This window comes from Rosa chinensis, chromosome 7 (genome assembly GCF_002994745.2).
Source record: "Rosa chinensis cultivar Old Blush chromosome 7, RchiOBHm-V2, whole genome shotgun sequence".
Lineage (NCBI taxonomy): Eukaryota > Viridiplantae > Streptophyta > Magnoliopsida > Rosales > Rosaceae > Rosa > Rosa chinensis.
Genome location: NC_037094.1, coordinates 22,879,382 through 22,904,364, shown reverse-complemented (window position 1 = coordinate 22,904,364; position 24,983 = coordinate 22,879,382). Strand labels below are relative to the sequence as shown.

The following is a 24,983-nucleotide window of genomic DNA, read 5'->3' as shown; positions in this document are numbered from 1 at the left end:
TTTGTCAGCAATAGTACAATGTTTGGTATCAATTGTAACCACCGTTTCTTTGTTTTCTCGTAAATGGTGTGTAATTAACCCCCACCTGCATATAATGGTGGGTAAAATTTCTCTCTACCTAGCAATTTTTCATGAGATTGGCCTCAGCAATATCAGTGCTAGTAATGGCAAATGGTGGGAATGGAATTTTATTTGAATTGGTTTGATGGCAGCACATATGGATGGTTTAGCTGCTTGCAAATTGTAATACACCATTACTCTGTATTCAATTTCAACAACACCAAGATGTACTCATAAAGGTAAAATTAATCATCATCAATATTAACATTACATCATAAGGGCATTTACATCCCAATAGAGTCAATACAAAGTTCATAGACCTAAAAGTTCATAGACCTAATACCTACCTAATACACTTCACCTTGTCTATTGTGCTAAACCATTCAAATCTTCCATGTTTTTCAAAAAGTAACACTGCATTGCTGGGTAGTCGATTTATTTGAACAAGCTCCTCCATTTCAATGGGAATGTTGATGGCCTTAGAAGAGAACTAACATCATGCTACTTGATTTATACCAAAAGAGCACATAAACAAGGTGAATATTTACCTTGAGCTTCATAGACTGTTATCAAATGGCAAAATTGGTGAATAGACCTCAACATTCTCCTGATCAGCCATTACACAATCCTCTTCATCTATTCTGTCCTTTGATGCCATTTGATTTTCCATTACACCTCTTTCACCATCAGTACTTGATGAGTTATGACATAACTTGTTTACCTCATTCATCATGTTTTCCTTCATTTTTGTAAATGAATCTTCCATCTTTTTCTTGTATGCCTCCATTGTTACGGCTTGCTCGTGTCTCAACTCTTCAGCCAAGTTGACATTGGCCAACCTTAAACTCTCTATTTCAGCATGAGCTTCTTATGTTTCTCCCACGCAGCTCTGAGAGTATGCACTTCCCTACACATACCTCTTGCCTCAGTGACAACTCCTGGAACATCAGTGAATTGGACACCTAAACCATAACCTCTAACGCGATTCCTTTTCTCTGGACCAAGTACATCACTGTACACTTTGTGCCAAATCTCATCTGTCAGTATCTCCTGCCTATCTTCATACTCCTTTAATCCATTTTTGAACTTGGCCTGCACTTGTTAGAAACATTGAAATAAGTTAACCGACACTTATGCATAAGCTTCGATATAACATCATGAAAACTAGTAGCTAGGTTCTATCCCCATGATTCCTACATATTCAAATATTTTAGCACTCACTATTATATCTGCTGACTCGGCATCTACTACTGTTCCGTCTTCAAAAGTATGTGTCATTGTGAAAAATGTTATGCGATCAGGAGCATAACCATTCAATTGTTCCTGAAATTGAATGAACATTTAAATATAATTCCTTTCATAATATAAGATACAGAAGCTATTTTCAGAAATATCCTCACATATTCATATCACATCTGTGCAAAAGTCTTTGTTCTATTAGTGTGACTCGACCTCAGCTCCTTCCTATTGTTGGCATATGTCAAAGCATGTTCCTGAGATTACCAAACATATATGTTCAAAATCAAGGATAATGTGTTTAAACAAGCAGCTCTATTGCTTCTTAATAGCCCATGACCCCCAAGTCTCAAGCATTTTTAAATAAATTTCAACACATGTATGAAGGACACAACAATCATACATTCAGTTTTGTACATCGCTGCAACCAACAATAATGAGTCGAGATGGTTGAAAAATGAAGCAGTTCCAAAGTTTTCAATTTTAATAGGGTAATTCCTGAATGAGGAACTAAATAGTGCAGTTGAATTGACCCTAAAAACTTATATGACTTGTAATACCTGATTAGGCTTTTTATCCCACTCAGCCATAAGCGACCTCCATTGGGCTTGATTCACACTAGGGTGGCTGCAGGCAAATCTCCTTGGAGTACCGATGTTTGGCTTGTAGTATAACCTCCAGAGTCGTGACTTATAACTCCTCCATCTATCATTCAATTTGAGCTTGCAGACTCGGCAAACAAATGGTTGCATTGCCACATCTACATTGCTCCAATCAATCGTTCCCTACCAATAAATACAATTCAACAGTCATAATTGGATTACAGTCACATTATGTTATCTTACAATGAATAATATATGATTTGAGATGGAAAACATGCTCAATTTCATTCTTAACATAATAACATTTTAATAACATTGTACAATTACCTCATTGCTGTATATATTCTTGTGGATGAAATCTTTTTATAAACTTGATTACTTACCTTAATCCTCTCCCAAGCAGCATCCATGTTTGAGGCCTTGTAGAAATTTCTCCAATTAGTATTATTAATCGGGAAGAACAATGACTCCAATGGGAGCCACCCCAAGAACCTAGAGAACCTGGCAACTGTGTGAAGTGGTGCAACTGGTTGTCCTTTGGCATTAAACTTCAGTTTCTCCATAGTCCTGTTTGCGGCCCATCTAGGCCTATTAGGGCCTCCATTAGGCCGAAATCAACGCATCTTCGCTGCACTCAATCCTTCAACACAATTTGGATTTTCAGTCTCCTCCGCTGTATCATTCATAGCAGAATTCACCTCCATATTGTAATGGTACAAAGGGTCTAGCGGTTGTTGCGTCTCTATGTCTGCACCTAATGATACAGCCCAACTTCCGTTCCCAACCGTATCATTGGTCATCTGTATCAATGTTGGCCATATGTATTAGCTAACTAAATGGATTGCCTTTGGGCACACACATCAATGTTGGCCATAAGTCATTCCGTCAATCGACCGTTAAATAGAGTTGTTAACTCGCTGATGTGGCATGCCAACTCAACTATAATGGGGCCCACATGGAAGGTAAAATTCTCAAACTGTCCTTGGTTCTCTTCAAAGTTCTAACCCAAATTTCATCCAAAATTAGGATTTTTCAGCCTCCTTGGGTTTCTTGGCAGATTAGTCTGAGTTTTTCCCCCACACACCCCCCTCCATATTTAGTGTTTTCTGCAGTAGCCAAACAATGAAATGGGAAAAGGAACTGGTGGCTTTGGCAAGCGCCGAAACAAAACCCACACTCTCTGTCTGATGTGGACGCCCAAGCTACCATCTCCAGAAGTCTCGCTGCTCTGCCTGTGCTTACCCCGCCACTCGCCTCAGAAAATATAACTGGAGTAAGAAGGCTCTGCACAGAGAGACCACCGGAATCTGGCGCATGAGGTACCTTCGCGATGTGCCGAGGAGGTTCAAGAGCAGCTTCCTGGAAGGTACACAGGCTAAGCCAAGGAGCTGCTACTGTCTAGATTTGAGTGGAAGAATCCAAGTTTTTTTTTTTAAAAAAAAGGGTTTGGAACCCAGCTTGACTAGGAGGCTTAGCCCCACGCCCGAATATTATTAAAAAAAAGGAAGATTGTACTACGAGGGGGACATAAAACCTTCACCTCAAGCACTAGTACAAGAGTGCAACTTACATGACCCAAATAGTGTGAGAGGACCTTGAAGAAAATTTGCCCTACCTTGAAGAAAAATTCTTTTTTTGCACTGTTGTGGGTGGATAATGAAGTAGAAATCTCATCAATAAGATGGTCATCTTTTGAACCTGTATATTGTTACTGGAGAAAAGTCCACCAACAATCCCTCAACTAATGTGCACCGATCAGTTTGATACCCACACTCTCAATGGTATCAATGTGATACATGAACCCATATTTCACTATCGATGAGGTACTTTCGTCAGATTTCGCTGACGGCTCCGTCATATGTCTGACGTGGCAAGCACGTGGACCCCAAAAATGCCAGGAAATGACTTAAATGACCCCAGACTACCAGACCTTGATTTCCCGCCATTTTCCATAGGGGATGACCACCATTCCCTCCATCGTCGTTTTCCAGAACTGCTGCGACTCCTGCCTCTCCCACCTCCACGACCTCAGCTCTAAGTTTAAGCATACAAAATGTTCAATGTGATTTCAATTTCAGCTCAATCCAAAGTTCCAAACTTTACTAAAGCAATGCTCCATTAAACCAAAATCTAGTTCTCTAATCACAGCCAAAACCCAGTTCTCCAATCACAACCAAAACCCAACATATTGTACACAAACCTTCAACAGGGTACAAAGCAAATTAATGAGGGAAAGTGAGGTTGAAAAAGATAAAGAAAAAGGCCCACAACGCAGATGGTATGAATGTATTGCCATTGTAAACCAGACGCAAACAGATGCAGGTGCTCCACCATCCCAAAAATCTCAGAGGTTCAAATTAAATTGTAGCAATTCCACTTGCAAGTCTTGACCAAAATTGAAATCCGATAACAAACCAAAACCAAATCTGAAAAACAATAAATTTTCCAATCAATTGGCATTTGACATCATTCAAAATCAAAAAACCATTTGTAAACATAGACTCAAGCTTTATGCTTTCTTTCCTTACGAGTTAGATCAAAAACCCATTAATCAATGCTTGCCCAGAAATCACTTACGGAAGAATATTTTCCAATTTGAGAGAAACCCATTGATCCAAACCCACATTAAAAGCTTCAAGCTTTAACATAAGAGTAGAGGAACAACCGAACAAACCGAGATCTAGAGGTGCTGAGGGTGCCGCTTGAAATTGAATCCGAGATCGGGAGGTGCGAAGAGGGATGGGGCACCGAGGCCGAGTTTGGTGCCAATGCCGAGACCAAGAGGTTGACATAACTAATACCCTCGCTGGGTTCCGATACCGAGAGGAGATTGGGCGTTGGTCACCGAGAAAAGCTTCTGTGTTGACTACCAGGATGCACGGCCGGGATTTGATGATCAGAGAGAAATACGAACTCTGCTCTCTCTCTCTCTCTCTTCCATACACGAACCCAGAAGAATTGGTGGGTTTTGCAGAAGCGATTGGGTCGAAGGAAAGACGGGTTTTTAACGACGTCGGAGGGAGGAGAGGTCCTGAGATCTATTTTGTTTCCCCTTGGGTATTGGATTTGATGGAGACTTGGTTGCGCCTGTGTAGTGGATTTGCAGGTGTAGCCGACTGGAGAAAAAAGGCAGGGTCATGGGTTGAAGATATAGGCATCCGGGGTCTCCTTCCAGTCGATTCGGGTATGGGCAAAGGCGGATGTGTCGCCGGCAGTGGAGGAGGAGTTGACGAGAGAGCCTATGTCGAGAATTAGTTGCTTTGGATGATTCTGAGAATGGAGGAAAAGTGGAGGTTTTGATCGGGGAGAGAGAGAGAGAGAGAGAGAGAACAGAGTTCGTACTTCAACAACTTCAGAGTGTGGGTAAAAAGACGTGTTTGCCCTTTTTTTTGGGCCCACGTGCTTTGCATGTGACTTTTTTAACGCAGCCGTCAGCGAAATCAGACGGAAGTACCTCGTCGATAGCGAAATATGGGTTTAGGTATCACATTGATACCATTGAGAGTGTGGGTATCAAATTGGCCGGTGTACAAGAGTTGAGACACTGATGGTGCATTTTTCTCTTGTTACTGACAACACAAAAGAATACCATTTTGAACTTTTTTCAAGACTAAAGTGGAAAATTTTGAAGAAAGAACAAGCTCTGAGTATATGTGAAAATAATCTATTTTGAATATCATAATACTTCGTATGGAAAACCTATTTGATGGACTTTATTTCTTAGGTATGTGATATATGAAAATGTGATACTCCTAACATTATTTAATTTCTCGTACGATAGTGATAAACAAACTGCTATTGAGTATCCAAAGCTTTAATTATAGAAATTGTTGAGAACTATAATGTGACTGAGTGATGACTATAAATTGAGCAAAAAATGCACATTCCATGTGTACGAGAATTTGAAGTTTTGTCCAAAATTTTAGTTACATTGCCTAATCCTAATGTAAAATATCTGATCTTGACCCAATGTCCTAGGCCTGGGATCGGTTTGGCTCGGCTCGGTAACATGCCTATACCGATACCGATACCGATTTTATAGTCGGCTCGGTTCGGTTCGGGACACCGGAAAATCAGCTGCCATACCGATTAGGCCCGAATCCAATCGGTTCGGTACCAATCGGTACCACCTGCTTTGCATAGCAAAATTTCCAGAAACCTGATAAAATGCAGCATTGTAAATTTGCAAACATCTCTAATTAGTTCTCCAATGAACTTCATGCACATTTATGTCCAAAATGCAAATCAAAGCAGAACTTGGAACTACAAGTTAAACCACAGTAGCAAGTTCTGCTTAATATAGAACTTAATATTACATGTTCTAAGCCTATCAGCTTAATATTACATGGAAATGTTCAGAAACCAGTTAACCACAGTAGCAAACTAGCAATTGAAATAAGTTCATGAAAATATGAAAGAGTCCATCCTTGCAGCATAAACCAAAAAGTCAGAAACTGATCACATCAAGGCATCAACTGTTTTCTGAATCATCAGACACCATTTCATCCTCGGAGTCATCTTCACTAAGTTGAACAACTTCATCATTAGTTCCAATACCATTCTTTCCCTTAGCTTTTGGAGGAGGACAAGAGGTTGAAGAGGCTAAGGTTACATGATCTATACCAAAGTACAAAACACAAGAAACTATAGTCAGAATGTAAAAAATAAATGCAGAAACTGAAATGTAAAAACTGAAAACTAAAAAAACAAACACACAAAGTTAAAAATCTGCACCTTTCTCACACTTTTCATAGAACTCATAATCTTTGATGCATGGTTCATCTTCTATGCAGCTAATATCATTCCCCCTCAACCAACTTTGTAGACAAATCAATGCTTCGACAGATTTAGGAGTCAATGAACTCCTAAAATTGTCGATTACTCTCCCTCCGGTGCTAAAAGCGGACTCTGATGCAACTGTCGAAACTTGAACAGCCAACACATCTTTGGCTATTGCTTGAAGTACAGGGTACTTGGCTCCATTGATCTTCCACCATAACAGAATCGGGAACTCGAACCCTTCCTTCTCATTTGTGAATTCAAGAGGGTCCAACAAGTATTTGTCTACTTCATGTGAAACCACAGCCACATCAAGCTCAGAAACTACTTTCCTCCAATCATTGATGTAAGATTGTCTTCCTCTGCTGCCGGTGCTTGTTACAGTGCTTTGTGAAGATGAGCTTTCAACCTCTGTTTGACCTCTCTTTTGTGCAGGGGCCTCCTTTGGTGCATACTCTTCATACAAGGACATCAACACATCACGTAACTCCGTTGTTTTAGTCCGCACATCTTCCAATTCAAACCCTTCATTTGTCAAAAGATGAGTTACATGCCTTAACTTGAATCTAGGATCAAGGATCAGCCCCATAAACACCAAGGGATTCAAATCCCGAAAGCCACCATAATACTTTATGAATTTGGACCTCATATTTTCTGCCATATCACTCAAAACCTTCTGGGTGTCCAAACCAGTTGCAATTTCAGGTTCTATGAAGAGCTTGCTAATCTCCGATTCGATTGACAACACATCATGAAAAGTGGTATGGATTGTGGGCCTATTACTTGCACTAACTCTTAGAGTTACTTCATAAAATACCCTAAGAAACTGCACAAACACTTCCGCCTTATCCCATTCATCCTCGGATGGAGGCCCCACTCTAGGCCTCTTGCTTTTACTTGGAACCAAATTCCCATCCTCATCATACTCTTCGTCAGGCTCTTTGAAATAGGCTGAAAAGCCGCTGTCCGGTTGCTCCTCCATCCTTGCAAAGGCTGCTTTGAACTTCAAGGCAGCTTCCAACATTAAGAATGTTGAATTCCACCTCGTGGGAACATCCATAACAACCAATCCTCTGCAAGGGATCTGTTCCAGTTCTACACATGCCTTAAAACTATCTAACCTTGCTGGTGAAGACCTAACAAACTTCACCGCATTTCTAATGGCCAACACTGATCTATTTAGTCTCTTCAACCCACTACCAACAATCAAATTACAAATATGGGCAGTACACCTAACATGCATGAACTTACCCTCTAAGATTGATTCTGGTTTTTCTCTTTTGTTAAGTTTGGACCTAACAAACTCAATAGCACACTTATTGGCTGCTGCATTATCTACTGTGATGGTTAAAACCTTGCTAATCCCCCACTGAAGCAAACATGACTCAATCAAAAGACCTATGGAATTCCCACTATGATTACAAATAGTGCAAAAATTTATTATCCTCTTATGCATTTCCCACTTATCATCAATAAAGTGTGCAGTTAGCACCATGTAGTTGAAATTTTGAACACTTGTCCAAGTGTCAGTGGTTAGGCAGACCCTATAGTGTGCTAAATCAGTTTTCAACTTCTTCTTTGTCTTATCATACAATGTAAGAAAATTTTTAACCAAAGTTTTCCTACAAGGGACCTTAAACATTGGCACTGCAACATGACAAAAATGCCTAAACCCTTGCTTTTCAACGAAGCTAAAAGGAAGCTCATCAACTACAACCATTTCAACACATGCTTTCATAACTTCAAGAGGATTAAATGCTACCATTTTCATAGAATTACCCTTACTTTTATCACCAGCAAGCACTTTCTGATTTTTATCTATCGCTCTCCTTCCGGGATAATACTTACATGATTTGTTTATGTGCCTAATCATCCCTTGAGTCCCATTTTTGTAGGGATCACAAGCATAGTCTCCTAGAGGACCCTTAGGACAATATATACACTTAGCCCTCCTAAATTCCTCTACAATATCTACTTGACCCTTTACTTTAGTGACTTTTACATCCTTATATTCCTTAAAGTGCTCCCACACCCAACTACGTTTTCTATCAGCTCGAGGATTGTTACTAACCTTCTCAGATGAGGAAGCTGGAGCTCCTCCATCCGTGACATCTTCTTCAGCTCTGTCAGGGATTGAGGGAGAGGTACCAGTTGAAGAAACAACTAGACTAGAATCTCATCCTTTCTGTACTTGAGCTTTCTTCTTACCGCTTTTAAACTGAAACAAGTAAATTACACAACAGTCAGGTTACTCGATTACACAACAGTCACCCGCAGACAACCACAAATGAGGCATAATCAATAACTAAGACCATCTTATCATTGTCAATTTCAAATCAACAGAATCCCAATTTCAAATCTACAGAATCCCAATTTCAAATCAACCCCAAATTCAAATCAACCTACACAATCATGCTGGGCAGAAGACCAAATTCAAATCAAGCTACACAATCCCAAATTCAAATCAAGCTACACAATCATGCTGCTACACAATCCCAAATTCAAATCAAGCTACACAATCATGAAAACAGAAAAATCTGAGAAAGTGAGAGACTTACTCCCAGTTTTCCCATCGAGAGCCTTCGAATCTTCGAGGAGGGCAGAGAGGAGTGAGCGAAGAGCGACAGCTTCCGATCTTCGATGGAGTAGAGGAGTGAGAGAAGAGCGAGAGCCTTCGAGTCTTCGAGTCTTCGATGGAGGAGACTTGGATCGAGTAGGTTGAGCGGTTGTTTCGGTCTCGGTTCTTCGATGAGGCTGAGACTGTGAGAGTGAGAGGCTGAGAGTCTTCGATGGAGGAGAGCAGAGACGAGTGCGAGGTTGAGAGGCTGGGGCCTGGGACTCTGGGAGTGTTCGATGGAGGAGTGAGAGGTTGAGACTTCAGAGTCTTCGATGGAGGAGAGCAGAGACGAGTGCGAGGTTGAGAGGCTGGGGCCTGGGACTCTGGGAGTCTTCGATGGAGGAGGAGAGAGGCTCGATTTAGGGTTTGCAAATTGGGAGTGTTCGATGGAGGAGGAGAGAGGCTCGATTTAGGGTTTGCGAATTGGGAGAACTGATGAAGAGAGGCTCGAACGGCAGAACGAGGGTTTAGGGCTGAAATCAAACGACAAGTCGTGCGCAATATTAGAACATCGGGTCGGGTCGGTCAAAACGGTATGTATTTGACCCATACCGAGGCCGACCCGTTTTCATATTATTCGGTTCGGGTCTGATCGGTATTGTGTGGAATTAAAGTTTCAGACCGACCCGATACCGATCGGGTCGGATCGGTCGGATTCGGATTCGGTATTTCGGTAAGCAATTCCCAGGCCTACAATGTCCAATGATTGTTTTATTTTCAAAAATTATATTTTATTGGGCTCAGACTTGGCCTTGCTTAGTGGGTCTGGCTTGTCCAACTCAGTCACGTCGACTTGAGTTGTTAGGCTACAAAAAGGAGAAAAAGAGCTGAAAGAAAAACTTCGTATAAGGGTATTTCGGACTTTTTGGTTGGGTGCTTGTACAGAAGACGATTCCTTTCCGACCGGGGACGAGAAAGGAAAGAAAAAAACCTCAGACGACCCAGAATTGTGTTGTTGGAGACACCCAGGAGCTAGAAAAAGGGGGCCGACGATATCACTGTCGGAGCAGTGCACAGACAACAAAAAGACAAGGTAAGAGCTGATTCTAATTCCAATCAACGAATTTGAGTTTCATAAATTGTCTTTTGCAGCTCAGCTGTAACAGCTCTCATGAGTTTGCTTCCTTTCTGGCTTTTCTCAAGTTTAATTCTTTGTCTGGTGTTTGTTTTCTACTGTTTGCTTTGCTTAGACTGTTGAAAGATGGAAACTTTCGACCATGAACCTTGGTAAAGATTGCATCTTTTACCTCATGTAGGCTTGAAACACCTATGTTCTCAGTGCCTTATCATCTTTGCTCTGACAAAGGTTAGGCTGAACAAACAAATTTAGTTTGGTACACAGAGCAGCTGGCAAGTGCTATATCCACCTCCTTTGTAGGAGCCTTGGGTATTGAAATTCATTCTTGTCACATGTTGAGATTTGGTTTAGTAATTTCGTGTTCAAATAGGTTGCAGTAGGAAAGTCATAAGCTGTCTTCTGTGTTTACGCTATCTTATATTAGTCACTCAACTTTGTTTCAATAATGGATACTAGCTTAACAATATAACTTGAATGCCCAAGTCAGTACTTGGACTAATATCTACAACTTCAAGTCTCCGTTGGTGACTTTTTCCTTCTCTACACTCCAAACCACCACCAACAATTTCTAGAATGACAATACAATTGGAACCGGTGGCAACATGCAAAATTTGTAAGGGTTCTTTCAAGGATAGGCAACTAGTAGCAGTAAAGCTGCTGACTACCGGAATAATATATGAGAAAATTGCTGGCTTTCTATCTGAACTTGGCATTATAGCTCATGTAGATCATCCTAATACTGCTAAATTAATTGGCTATTGAGTTGAAAAAGGAATGCAACCTTGTTTTTTGGTTACCTCAACTTGGGAGTTTAGGTTCTCTCCTGCATGGTCCAAAGAATGATATTCTTGATTGGAATAAAAGGTGTAAAATTGTTTTTGGGGCGGCAGATGGTTTGCTGTATCTTCATGATAGTTGTCAGAGGAGATCATCCATGGAGATGTCAAGGCTGATAATATTCTACTGACACATGATTTTGTGCCTCATATATGTGATTTTAGCAAAAGTGGCTACCGAAACAATGACTCATCACAATGTTTTTAAGTTTAGGTTATCCTGAATATTTCATGCATGGAATATAAGATGAAAAATCTGATGTGTATTCTTTTGGGGGTCCTAGCTTTGGAGCTTATAACTGGTCGTCCAGCTTTGAATTATCTTCAGCAAAGCCTTGTTATTTGGGCAAGGCCCCTGCTTAAAGCAAACGACCTCAAGGAGCTTGTTAATCCTTATATTGGTATTGGTGACAACTATGACAGCACAGAGCTGGATCATATGGTGTGGACTGCATCTTTATGCATAGAACAGTCTCCTATTCTACATCCTGTCATGAGTCAGGTTGAGGTACTGGAGGTGACGAGTATGTCTCCAAGTGTGCCAAAGAAATGAAAAGGAGGTCCTTGCAGAGGACATACTAAGAAGAATGTTGGATGCACAAGCATATAACCCAACAAACTATCCGAGGGATCTCAACCGACACAAGCAGATTGCTTTTGGCTCTTGAAAACAGATTAATGGGATTTTCCAGACACAACTCTTAGTTCATTTTTCTGGTGTGCTTGCAAATCCCATATGGTAAACTAAGTTGGTTTATTTTGTTTTCCATTGTATTTGCAAGCACCCCTCATTACCTGAAACTGTGACTTCGTTCATATAGCTTCTGATAAGTTCTGTGACATGTATACTGCAATATGTTATGAAAATAGTTGACTGGAATTTTTATTTACTTTTTAAAAGTAATTAAATTGTGCTAGCTGTGTTTAGCCTGAAAGTAGAAAGACTGAGTACTTCAATTTCTTGTACTTATTCTGGGTCAAATAAACTTTGAATTAGCACCTTTATGGAATCAAATCTAGTGAAGGATTATTTATTTCAGGCCTTGAGACAATCCTTAAATAAAACTTGAAGAAATTGGATTTCAGGGATAAGATGAAATAAAAGATGTGAATAACTCTTGTAGGTTAAAGGGTACATTTTTTTGTTTCTCTCTCTCTCTCTCTCTCTCTCTCTCTCTCTCTCTTTTGTTTGTTTGTTTTTTTTTCAATGATAAACTGATCTATTGGTGTCTAATAGAGTAGTAATAGACCAAAGGTGCACTTGCATTGCAGGAAAGGCACTCATCTTTTAATCATATCTGGGATGTAGAAGCTGACATGATCAGAGTATGTTTTGTGTATACTGTGGCCGCGAAACACTTCATGGTAAACCAGGGATATCTGAGAGCCAGGATTTCGAATCCCATGTAATGTAAGATGACTCTGTTTTTATACGTGCAAACAAACGCTGACTTTTGTAATTCCATTGCTTGGCACATAGCTCAAACTTGTAGTAATACCACTGTTTCAAAGATAAATTTTTGACTTCTGACTTGCATTTCTCATCTAATGCTTACACTCTAGTGCTTTATCCTAGCTAGAATTCTGTGTATCCATCCAGTTTTTTGTCTAGTTTATTTCATTTATGAAGTCTGTTAACATATTATTGTCTTCTCATTTGTGGTTGATGTAGGTGCAAAGTTTCTCATTACCGTTGGCTTAGATGATGATGATCAACGCATTGAGGTTGATTTTTCAGCTTGGTATGCTTTAATCTTATTATCAGTCTCTTCATTGATTGCGCTTTAAGGCTGCAGTAACTGTAATGTTTTTGTTCTTCTTCAAGCTTGTGCATGTCCTGCATCTTCCAGAGTTACTACATTTTCGCAGAGTTGGTGCTGTTTTAGTTTTTGTTTTTCCCTTCTTCTCCCAAGATTTTTTTTTTCCTTCTTTTACTAAAGTTTGTGATTCCCCCCTCCTTTCCTCCTTTCTCTCCTCTCACTTCCTCCTCCTTTACGAGTTAATGTTGCTGTTCAGAAAGAGCTTCGTAAGGCTTGAGTCCCATCGCTCATGCATACATGTGGAATTTGACATCTTTGCAACTGGTAATTGGTAAGTTTATGACTTTAACAACTGCTTTTGTCTAAAACATGTGGTGACAGGTTTAAATGTATTTTCTTCACCTTTGTTGAGTGTAACCACATAATGCATGAGCCCAGCCACGTTTACTTTTGTCTAAAACATGTGGTGATAGGTGTGAAAGATGCATTTACTTGTGACCAATGATTTTAGATGCAGATCACGTTTCCTTTTAAGATATAATCCATGTCATTTATGTCATATTAACATATTTTCAAAAGTGATATTTATGTGATGCAATGAAGACAAAAAGCTTTCATTCATAGAACTAGAAAACTACTTCATTGCCTGTCGAAGGGGAAGAAAATTGCGTCTGGAAACAGTGTAGAATCGTCACGGAAGCTTTAACAGAAATTTACAGCAATTACATTTGAGTGTTGGGAAACCCAGTTTCAATAGTGAGTATTAGGAAAGACTTGATAGTTGATATAGAGGCTAATGTGATGTAGAGAAAGCAGCCATCATGTTGTTGACTTGTTTGTCTGTAAGTAACCTTGTTGAGAAGGAGCTGAAGTGTCCATTGTCTAGATAAAGCAACCTTAGCATCTTAATCCCACATGGTATTGAGATGTTCAACAACCTTCTGAGGGATAATGATGTCCCCAGCTCCCAGATTTTGCCTCCTTTGTAGTGTCACCTTTTTCCTCAGCCCTGGAAGCGTGTTCTGGACTTTATTCAGTGTGGAAATTTTGTTCTCATCGTCCATTCCTTCAATTGCTTCACCCAAGGTACATATCTGCTTTATCATCAGAGACAAGAACTGTTTCACCTCTTCATTCATGGCTTGTTCACGAAGGAATTCTTCATCTGTGGTTGGCTTTGTCCACTCAACCAACCTCTTCAGGAAGAAGTACTTCACAACCTTGTGATTAATCGGGGATGGAAGGTGGAGACAAATGGTTTCTGAAAGTTCAGAGAATTTGGTAGTCAGATGAATCCCTGCTGTAGTACCAGCTCTTCTGTGCAACTCTTTTTTAAATTGCTTCAACTTTCCTGCAGTCCCTGGTATCGTTGCCCTCGCAAAAGAATATCTAGTTAAAAAGGATGCCAACTCGGCTGCAACCTGGTCTGCCCTCTCTTGGAAGTGTTTTTGGTCCATCTGTACGACTGTGTTGTTGCCTTTGCTGCAAGGTATCAAAGTTATGAGTTGATGAACAAAAGCAATTAATTAGTGCTATTAAAATACAAGCAGAGTGTAAACCATTAGACGAGGTTTCATATATTCAGCCAGCCTTAGCTAGATGATAAGAACAGAGTAACATTTGGATTCATTAATAGAGCAGGTTATAACAGCAAGAAAGATATAAGTTTCTATTTTTTTTTAATAGGAGACATCTTATTATACAGATAATCAGATCTCATAATCCATCACCAGTTTTGCCTTCTTCAAGAAGTACCAAACATTGTTTTGCATACGAAGTAACTCAAATAACAGCTTGAGTGAAGTTTTTCTTTTGCATCTCCGACTTAGGAACACTGCACTAGGTGTAGTTATGAAAACCGGAGAATGCTCCGCTGCTTTCATTGAAATTGTTCTGAAAGGCCTATTGAATAGATTTTGTTAAGTAAAACCTAAAAGTAATCAGAAACATGTATTCAAAAACCTATCAGGATAACCTGTTTCTGCTTATTAGCACATTTAGAATCATAAATTTCCCCTATTGTTTCCAGACAAGATTAAACACCATTGAAAGACAGACTTGCTTGTGCTTTCACTGTAAGAAATTACATATGGACATGTCATGATTTAAGTTAATATGCAACAACTTAGCTTTGCTACTAGCAGAATAAGTAATTGACAAGTGAATGATGTCTCTAATCCTTATGACCTCTAACAATATGAATCAATATTGTATAAGGTTATGGAGATCTATCTTAAGATTAAATCCATATTGTACATGACTTAAGTTTACTTTTGGTATGTGGTTTCGGACTTAGTATCCTTTATGGGAGGAGCTAAGTTCGATTCCTATATATACAGACATAGGGTCCCTGCTCTGTCAATCACAAGCTATTAATCAACTCAGCCCCATCAGTGAGTTTAGTATCAAGGATTGATCAGAGGAGAAGATTCACAATGTCGCATCAAGGTTAGATCACTTGTATTATAGATATGTTTTCATCAAGGCATGATTAAGTATTGTTTGTACTGAGAATGTATTCTTATATTTGATCACAACTAAATTTTTACTTACATTTGGTATCAGAGCCACTGTGCTCAAATTAAGAATCGTTTTGTTAAAAAAAAAAAAAAAACGTCATGCAAGGCCTTATGCAGTTTGAAAGACCAAAGCTTTTGTCCTTTACCCACATTCATTGCCTGCCAATGTTTCCGCCTTTGCTCTGTGTCTTTCATTAACGGACAAAAGTTTTTTTTTTTTTTCCCCCCAAATTCATCAATTTGTTCTGCAAAACTCCATATCAAGGGTTTCGATTGTGATTGAAACGAGTTTTTGTCCTTTAAGAAACATGTTTCGATGATGATGGATGCCCCAGTTATTAAAAATTTTCCACTTGTCTTAAAATAATGGAGCTAACGTTTGAAGGAGCTTAAGGTACACAGTTCTTTCGTATTTCTTTATGATTAATCTTGATGGACATCGTTTATTGCAAATTAATTGATATTACTTGCCTAAAAGCTATGGATTGTGTTTGATATTATTTGTATTCTGAGTTTACTGCTGCATATGCTATATATGTGTGTTCTGCATTCTTGCTATAAAATTCTCCCCTAAATAAAACACAAAAGTTAAGCCTACAGTTACAGAACAAAAACAAACTCATAACAAGATTCTTTCTTGGTCTAGGAGGGATCAAATTTTCTGACATTAAGTATTGCCGTAGCAATCATATGATTAGGATGTATGATCCAGCCCTGAGTATTAGATCAATACCTTGCAATATTAAGACTTAAATACTATTCTTTGCTCCCATAGGAGGTTTAAACATTCACTAATTTAAGCATTAATATTGGCATATAACAATCATTAAAAATCACATTCGGAGGAATCTGCATATTCTTTTGCCACTATAGGTTTTGTAATATGCCTAAATATTCCTAAACGTTGGTTTTTACTGTTTGGTTGTATGATTCAGTGGTATCAAGGAAATCCTTTTGCTCTAATAAGTAAGGTTTTGATACTGTATTTATTTTATGGGGGATCTTCATTAATATTATGCCTGCATACTAAAGGAACTGTTTATGTTTATTTTAGCCATGAATTTCACCTTAAGCCTCAACCAGATTGAAACCCTTAATGGTTCAGATTTTAAGAAGTGGAAGCAAGATGTAGAGCTTCAACTAGGACTAGCTGATTTTGACCATGTTTTGAAAGAAGATCCGCCTGCAGAATTAACCCCACAGTGCTCTAAAGAAGTTAGAGATAAATATAACCAATGGCACAGACATAATAGGTTGTCTCTAGTCATTATGTAGAAATCAATTTCTGAAGCTGTTAGAGGGGGCATTGGAGATACTGAATATGCTCGGGAATATATGAAAAATATAGAGGATAAGTTTAAGCTTTCAGAAAAGGCTGAGACTGGAAATCTCATGGGTTCTATTGTAAATTCAAAGTTTGATGGGATAGGAAGCATAAGAGAGTATATTATGAAATGCATAGATATTTCTGCTAAGCTTAAAGATCTCAATACACCCATTGCTGAGGATATGCTAGTGTATTTGGTGTTGATCTCTACCTGAACAGTATAGTCAGATTTATAATAACTACATCACTCAGAAGGAAAAGTGGACGTTGAATGAGCTTATCTCTATTTGTGTGCAAGCTGAGTCCAAGATTAAGAAGGGGAAGAGTGTAGCTACTGCTGTGAATCTAGTATCTAAGCCTCAATTCAAAAATAAATTTACCTACAGACCTAATGGAGCTTCTACCTCAAACTCTAGTTCAGCCTCTACCTCTAAGGCACCTCAGGGATCTAACAACAACCAAAAAAATTTCAAAGCTGGTGGAGTAAAATGCTTTTTCTGCCGTAAGCCTGGACATGTCAAAAAGGATTGCAAAGGTTTTAAAGACTGGTTAAATAAAAGAGGTAATAAATCTATTTTTCACATTGAAACCAATTTAGTATCTTTTTCCTCAAATTCTTGGTGGTTTGACACCGCCTCACCTATTCGCGTAATAACTTCAATGCAGGGTTTAATAAAAAAGAGGATCCCAAACAAGGATGAAGCTAGGATTTGCTTGGGGAATGGGAACAAAGTTGCAGTCAAAGCTATAGGAGTTGTTAGGCTAGTTTTTCCATCTGGTTTTGTCTTAGAATTAGATAATGTCTTTTGCATTCCCTCCATGTTGAGGAATTTAGTTTCTGGTTCGCCAACTCTGGTTTTTCTTTTACTGGAAGCAATAAAAGTTTGGATTTCTTTAAATTCTCTGAGTTTATTGGCAGTGCATCGCTTATTGGTGGTTATTGGCATTTAAATTGTAAAACTTCTTCAGAAATATTTTTCACTGATAAAACAATAGGTGTTAAAAGACCCAGGTTTAATGAAAAATAAGCTTTTTTGTGGCATAAAAGGTTAGGACATGTTTCTATAGAAAGGATAAAACTGCTAGTTAAAGATGGAATTTTGCCTGCACTGAACTTTGATGACTTTAATGACTGCATTTTTTTTTTTTTTTGAGAAGAAACATCTTTTTATTAAAAAAGCAAAAATCAAGATACAGGGAGGCGGACGAGGAGTCCGCTTTAATGATCTAAAAAGCGCAGCTAGGGCTATAGGCCTAGCATCTCGTCTAATAATACTAATCAAGGCTTAGGGGCTTATACTACAGCTGCTTGCCAGTTAAGAATAATGGAAGAAAGGTTATAATCCTTGAATTCCTTAGAAATATGACTAATGTAAACTTTAATGACTGCATTGACTGCATAAAGGGAAAAATGACTAATGTAAGGAAGAAAGGGTCAACTAGGAGTCAGGAACTTTTGGAAATCATACATACTGATATCTGCAGTCCTTTTCCCTGTCAAACAATATGTGGAAATAGATTTTTCATCACCTTCATTAATGATTTTTCAAGGTTTTGTTACATTTTTCTTATCTCTGAAAAATCTCAGTCTTTGGAAACTTTTAAAATTTTTAAGGCCGAGGCAGAAAAGCAACTGAATAAGTCCATTAAGGTTGTTAGATCAGATAGGGGAGGTGAATATTTTGGTAGATACACTGAGTCAGGACAGCATAAGGGTCCTTTTGCTTTATATCTTGAAGAGTGTGGAATTAGAGCACAATATACTACCCCTGGAACCCCCGAACAGAATGGTGTCGCTGAAAGAAGGAATAGAACCTTAAAAAATATGGTTAGATGCATGATTTTCAGGTCTGGTTTACCGAAGTTTTTGTGGGAAGAAGCTTTAAAGACATAAAACTTTATTTGTAACAGGACACCAAGCAAAGCAGTGGATAAAACCCCTTTTGAATTGTGGTATCAGAAGAAACCAAGTTTAAATCATCTGCATGTATGGGGATGTAGATCAGAGGCCAGAATATATAATCCTCAAGAACAAAAACTTGATCCGAAAACTATGAGTGTGTACTTTATTGGTTACCCTGAGAAGTCTAAAGGATATAGATTTTATTGTCCAAATCACACAACAAGAATTTTGGAGACTAATAAAGCTAGATTTTTTGATGAGATATCTGATTTTGGTGAAGCTTCTGTTGGTTATTTTGATGAGGTTCTTGCTGATTCTACCTCTAGTAATTTTGATAGCTGGTTTGTGTATGATTCTGGATTGTATGATTATGTTGAGAATGCTGGCATTATGGATAATAACGAGGTTGGTGAGCATATAGTTAATCATCCATTAGGTCACATTGAAGCTGAACATGAAAATTTTGATGTGCATGCTGAGAATCCCAATCTTCCTCACCCTATTGAACCACAACCAATTCCTGAACTAGATGGAAATCCATTATATAATCATGATGCAGTTGTTGTTGAGCCTAGAAGGTCATAGAGAGTAAGGAGGTCTGCTATATCTGACATTTATGAGACTGTGTTTATAACAGAAACTGATGTTGATTTAGGAGAAGTTAATGATCCGCTGAGCTTTTCACAGGCTATTGAGTCTGATCAAGCAGAAAATTGGTATGAAGCAATGTTAGCTGAATTAAAATCGATGGAAGATAATGGTGTCTGGGAATTAGTAGATAAGCCCGAAGGATTTAAACCTATTGGATGTAAATGGGTTTTTAAAACTAAAAAGAATTCGCAGCGGAAGATAGATAGATATAAGGCTAGACTTGTGGCTAAGGGTTTTACACAGAAAGGAGTGGATTACACTGAAACTTTTTCACCAGTGAGTACAAAAGATGCCTTCAGAATTCTGATGGCTCTAGTTGCACATTTTAATTTGGAGCTGCATCAAATGGATGTTAAGACAGCTTTTCTAAATGGAGATTTGAATGAGGAAATTTATATGGTTCAGCCAGAGGGTTTTGTGATTAAGGGTAATGAAAACAAGGACTGCAAGCTCAGAAAATCAATTTATGGGTTGAAACAAGCTTCTAGACAGTGGTATATTAAATTTGATTCAGTCATTATTGGTTTTGGTTTTGTTGAGAATAAGCTTGATGAGTGCGTATACATGAAAATATGTGGGAGTAGGTTCATTTTTCTCGTTTTATATGTTGATGATATTCTGCTGGCGAGTAGTGATTTCAATTTGTTGAAAGAAACAAAAGATTTTCTGTTAGCTTATTTTGAGATGAAAGATATGGGGGAGGCTAATTATGTTCCTGGTATAGAGATCAAAAGAGACAGAGAAAGAAGTTATCTAGGGTTGTCTCAGAAAAACTACATTGCAAGAATACTTGAGAGGTTTGAAATGCTGTATTGTAAAGGTGGTGACTCACCGATGTCTAAGGGAGATAGATTGCATGGAGGACAATGTCCTAAAAATCTGTCAGAAAAGACTGAGATGGATAAAAAGCCTTATGCTAGGTTGGTGGGTAGTCTGATGTATGCACAAGTGTGTACAAGGCCTGATATAGCTTTTGCTGTGCGAATGTTGTCTAGATATCAGTCTAATCCTGGACACGAACATTGGATAGCTGGTAAGAAGGTGTTAAGATACTTGCAAAGAACAAAAGATAATATGCTTGTCTATAGAAAACTCGAAAATCAAGAGTTGGAAGTGGTTGGCTATACTGACGCATCTTACAAGGCAGATATTGATGATTTAAAGTCTACTTCAGGCTATATTTTTATGATGGCTGGGGGTGCAGTATCATGGAAAAGTGTAAAACAAACACTGACAGCTACATCAACTATGCAAGCTGAATATATAGCAGTTCATGAGGCAACAGGACAAGCACTGTGGTTAAGGAATTTTCTTCTAGAAATTAAGATTGTGGATTCCATTCAGAGGCCTCTTAGATTGTACTGTGACAATGCTGCAGCTGTGTTTTTTGCCAAGAATAACAAAAGGTCCACTGCGTCAAGAAATATTAATGTTAAATATTTTGCAGTCAGGGAAAGTATTAAAGATGGTGAGATTGAGGTTATTAAGATAGGCACTACTTCTCAGCTGGCAGACCCATTAACAAAAGCTTTAGCTGTGTCACCTTTCCAGCAACATGTTAAGAACATGGGTATTTTAGAAGCTCTTGATCTTTTAGATTAGTGGGAGCTGAGATGTTTCATACTAAGCTGTCTTTTCTCTTCAGTTAACTTGATTTATTATCAGATCATTGATAAACACATGAACATTCAGAAGTTCTAATTGCATAATACGTTTTACATACAAGAATTGTCTTCATCTGCTGCTATTTATCTACCTTTTTATTTAACTCGAGTATATTAAGTAAATAGCAGGTTTATACAATCTTGGTATAAGTTTCGAGAGAGGCAACTATGTTGATTCTGATACGTCAGCAGAATTCTTAAGTTGGACCATGGAACTCACTTTAGTTTGATTCATTTATTGAGTATTCCATTTTCATGTACAGAGTATAACTACTGTGAGTTATAGTTGCTGCAGTGTGATTGGAGAGTGCTTATGTTCTATATACATATGATTTTCTTCAGTCTTCTGTAGTTAATTATGACTTGACTTAGTTGAAATAGATTCTGGGATTTTTTCACTTGTATTTTGTGCACACTTCATTGATTACTACATCTGATTTACAAAGCATTCTTGTTGTTTAGATTATGACAGTACAAGTGGGAGAATGTAAGAAATTACATATGGACATGTCATGATTTAAGTTAATATGCAACAACTTAGCTTTGCTACTAGCAGAATAAGTAATTGACAAGTGAATGATGTCTCTAATCCTTATGACCTCTAACAATATGAATCAATATTGTATAAGGTTATGGAGATCTATCTTAAGATGAAATCCATATTAGGCAGGGTTTAAGCAATTTATAGAAGAAAAAGAGAATAGCTGATTTGAAATAGATCCAAGAAGGCAGGGTTTAAGGGTTTAAGCCCAGAACCCTTGTCAAGAAGAAGTAATTGAGAGAACAGAGAGAGAGAGAGAGGGAAGCCTGAGAGAGGGGAGGGAGAGAGAGAGAGAGGAGGGGGACGCTTTACCTCGAGATAGTTGACGGAGGAAGTGCGCAGGTCTTGTACTCAGAGAGAGAGAGAGAGGAAGTGGTTATATTAGAGAGAATTTCTGTTTTTCTGTACTCTGTTTTCACGGTTGTTAGAAACAGAGTATATGAAAGTAAATAGAAGTGCGCCATTGTTTTCTTTTATTCTAATTTTGCGATAATAATAATAATAATAATAATAATAATAATAATAATAATAATAATAATAATAATACTAGTAGTAGTAGTCGTCGTAATAAAGTGTAGTCGTAATAAAGTTAAAGTGCTCAAAAAAAATAATAATAATAATTCAAACACTGACAAGTTTGGGTCTGTTTTGTTTAAGTTCCACATTTTCCTGTCAACATATTTTTATTTAGAAGGCAGGGTTTTGGATCCCTTGAACCCTATTATAACGACTTGACCTTTCCACGAGCAACTAACCCAGTAAAGATCTTCACCTTGGATAGTACTATGGCTTTCCAAATTAATCGATGGGGTTGGCACAATGTCAGTCTTGATCAGAAAAGTTCTGTAGTATGGGTACATCATGAGGGTTCTTCCAATTATGCCAAGTGTCATTCTTCTTTCACTGCAGTTCGCATACTTAATTATGTAATTGAGAATTGAGGCTTTTGATCCCAGCTGATTTTTATACAAAGCCATATAAAACTTTTGTATTTGTATGTGAAGAGGTAGTTCTGTTTGCTGAAGTTCTAAATTTTTCTTAAGTTAGGGAAACCAAATATGAAAGACCTTGTGTGTGCATGTCTTTTTGTTTCATATTGTGCGATTATGATAGGTGTAAAAGATGTGATGATAGGTGTAAAAGATGCGTTAATGATTTTTAGATGCAGACCGTGATTCCTTTTAAGATATAATTCATGTCATATTAACATCTTTTCATCAGTGATTTTTATTGTGATGCAATGAAGACAAAAATCTTTCATTTGTAGAACTAGAAAACTAGTTCATTGCCTGTCGAATGTGGAAGAAAATTGTGTCTGGAAACAGTGTTGAATCGTCACCGAAGCTTTAACAAAAATTTTCAGCAATTAATTTGAGTGTTGGGAAACCCAGTTTCAATAGTGAGTATTAGGAAAGACTTGAAATAGAAGCTAATGTGATGCAGGGAGAGCGGCCTTCATGTTGTTGACTTGTTTGTCTGTAAGAGTATGTAACCTTGTGGAGAAGGAGCTGAAGTGTCCATTGTATAGATAAAGCAAACCTTGGCATCTTTGTCAACCAATCGAAACTTTTTTTTGTGGATGGCCTCTTAAGTGCTCGGAGTCTTGGAACATGTCTGAATATTATATTTTACTATTCCAAAGTTCTGTTTGACCGATCATTGATTGATGGGTGAAGGAACAGAATTCAAATTTTAATTTTCATATTTATGCAAGCATCTGTCAATACATGGAGTGATTAGGAATGACTGTCATTAGTTCTGACAGTCACTGGCTGTGTGATTTGGTTAAAAAAAACATCTTTTTGGTGTTAACTGTTAATGAGGGGTCATATGTAATGTGAAATAATTGCTGCCTAAGCCCAAAAACAAGGGTTCATGTTTGACCTCCTTTAATTGTTCTGAATTTTTATTTTTTTGTCTAGTCTTGGTATGAAGAAAGTGATGATTAAATTTCTTTTAATTGTCTCAGATGAAAAACTGGAGACCACATGCGTGTTTATGCAGATATATGTAATGACACAGTTGAAGAAGCTGAAAAGTTTTTGGGTCAACCTTTACATTTTCTGTTCTCATTTACACTGACTGTACTGATGGGACATCCCTTGGAAGCTCATTGTCACCTCCTTTCCCTGGTCCTTGCACACTCGGAACATCATTGGCACCTACAAAGTGTGATTTGTTGAACCCACCTAAAACGTGGTCTAAGTCCAATCGGCAGAATTCAGAGAGTTGTGTTACTTCTGGATGAAGGTAATATTGAGCTATGAATATTCAGAAACTTTCTCCTCTGTCACTAGCAATTGATTTGGCTTTTCATTGTCAAAACCAATCATTTTTCTCATATGATCGAGAAGATGTGGATTAAAATTGTATCTAATGCCAATCTGTGTTGAATAAAATCAGAATGCAGTTCCTCTATAGAAAAACCATACTGGGCTCCTATTTTTATTAGGCAATCTAATTTCAACTTACCTGCTCACCATTCCGATTGTTTACTAACAATTTCCTATTATGCTTAACAGCTTATATATGTTTGGTGTAGGTAAAATGCGTAAATCAATATGCAAGGTGGTCTTTTGGCATTTCGGTACTGTTTTCATAAAGCTTTTGGTAAGTTCTGTCTGCTGTGACATGTATACCGCAACTTGTGATCGATTAAATACTGCAACTTGCTAAATTCGTTTTTGGCCTATAATTAGAAAGACCGAGGATTTCCATGTCTTGGTACTTATTCGGAAACTTAAGCTTTAAGGTTATTTCTTACTGGTATGTCCTTGGGGTCACAGATACTTTGAAAATGGTGTATGCGACCAGACGAAACGGACTATTCGGAGGTTTTTTGTTTGGGTGTTGAAAGCAAATGACGGTTGATGGTGCTGGAAAATTTGCTGGGTTTAAAACACATGTTATTAACTGGACTGGACTGGAATTGATTTCGGAGGGTTCAGATATCGGTACGGGCAAACAAAGAAATGTCAACTGCAATACAAGACATTCCGGAGGTTCAGATTTAGGGCTGATTGTTTTGTAATATCAATAATATATACACTTACCATGGTGAGCCGGATGAAAATTAATTGGTGGACAATGTCACTACCATTTCAATTGGTTCACAAAAGAACCTTGTAAAAGAGTGAGAATGAGTTGGATACTAAAGTATTTTGGAAGATCAAGAACATCAGAACTTGGAGGCAATTGTCCTCTCAAAAAGTTGGCATTTGGAATTGGGCAGTGTATTCCAAAAACACCTTCATATGTCAACAGAAATATCTACTTTTCTGAGTTCCTCGTTAAAGTTACAACTAAAGAACCAGGGGCTTATTCGTGTTGCAGGGCTTAGTAGTATTGGGGTGAAGACGATATAATTACAAAGCAAAATGTAAACTGTAAATGTATAACAAGTAACAAGT

At 38.1% G+C, this 24,983-nt stretch overlaps 1 long non-coding RNA gene and 1 pseudogene across 14 annotated transcripts; both read left to right on the top strand.

Moving 5' to 3' along the window:
• Window positions 1–3,025: 3,025 nt before the first annotated feature.
• On the top strand, window positions 3,026–5,153 carry LOC112177609 (annotated as a pseudogene).
• Window positions 5,154–10,151: 4,998 nt separating this feature from the next.
• On the top strand, window positions 10,152–24,855 carry LOC121050555. 14 transcript variants are annotated; one of them, XR_005803413.1, is made up of 9 exons: window positions 10,152–10,327; window positions 12,481–12,619; window positions 12,881–12,950; window positions 13,225–13,299; window positions 14,078–14,457; window positions 15,265–15,416; window positions 23,543–23,823; window positions 24,116–24,183; window positions 24,360–24,855. It is a non-coding gene; the product is annotated as an uncharacterized LOC121050555 (long non-coding RNA). The 14 variants fall into 14 exon arrangements; XR_005803412.1 differs by having other exon boundaries at window positions 14,055–14,457; XR_005803418.1 differs by having other exon boundaries at window positions 13,034–13,299; window positions 14,055–14,457.
• The last annotated feature ends 128 nt before the right edge of the window (window positions 24,856–24,983 follow it).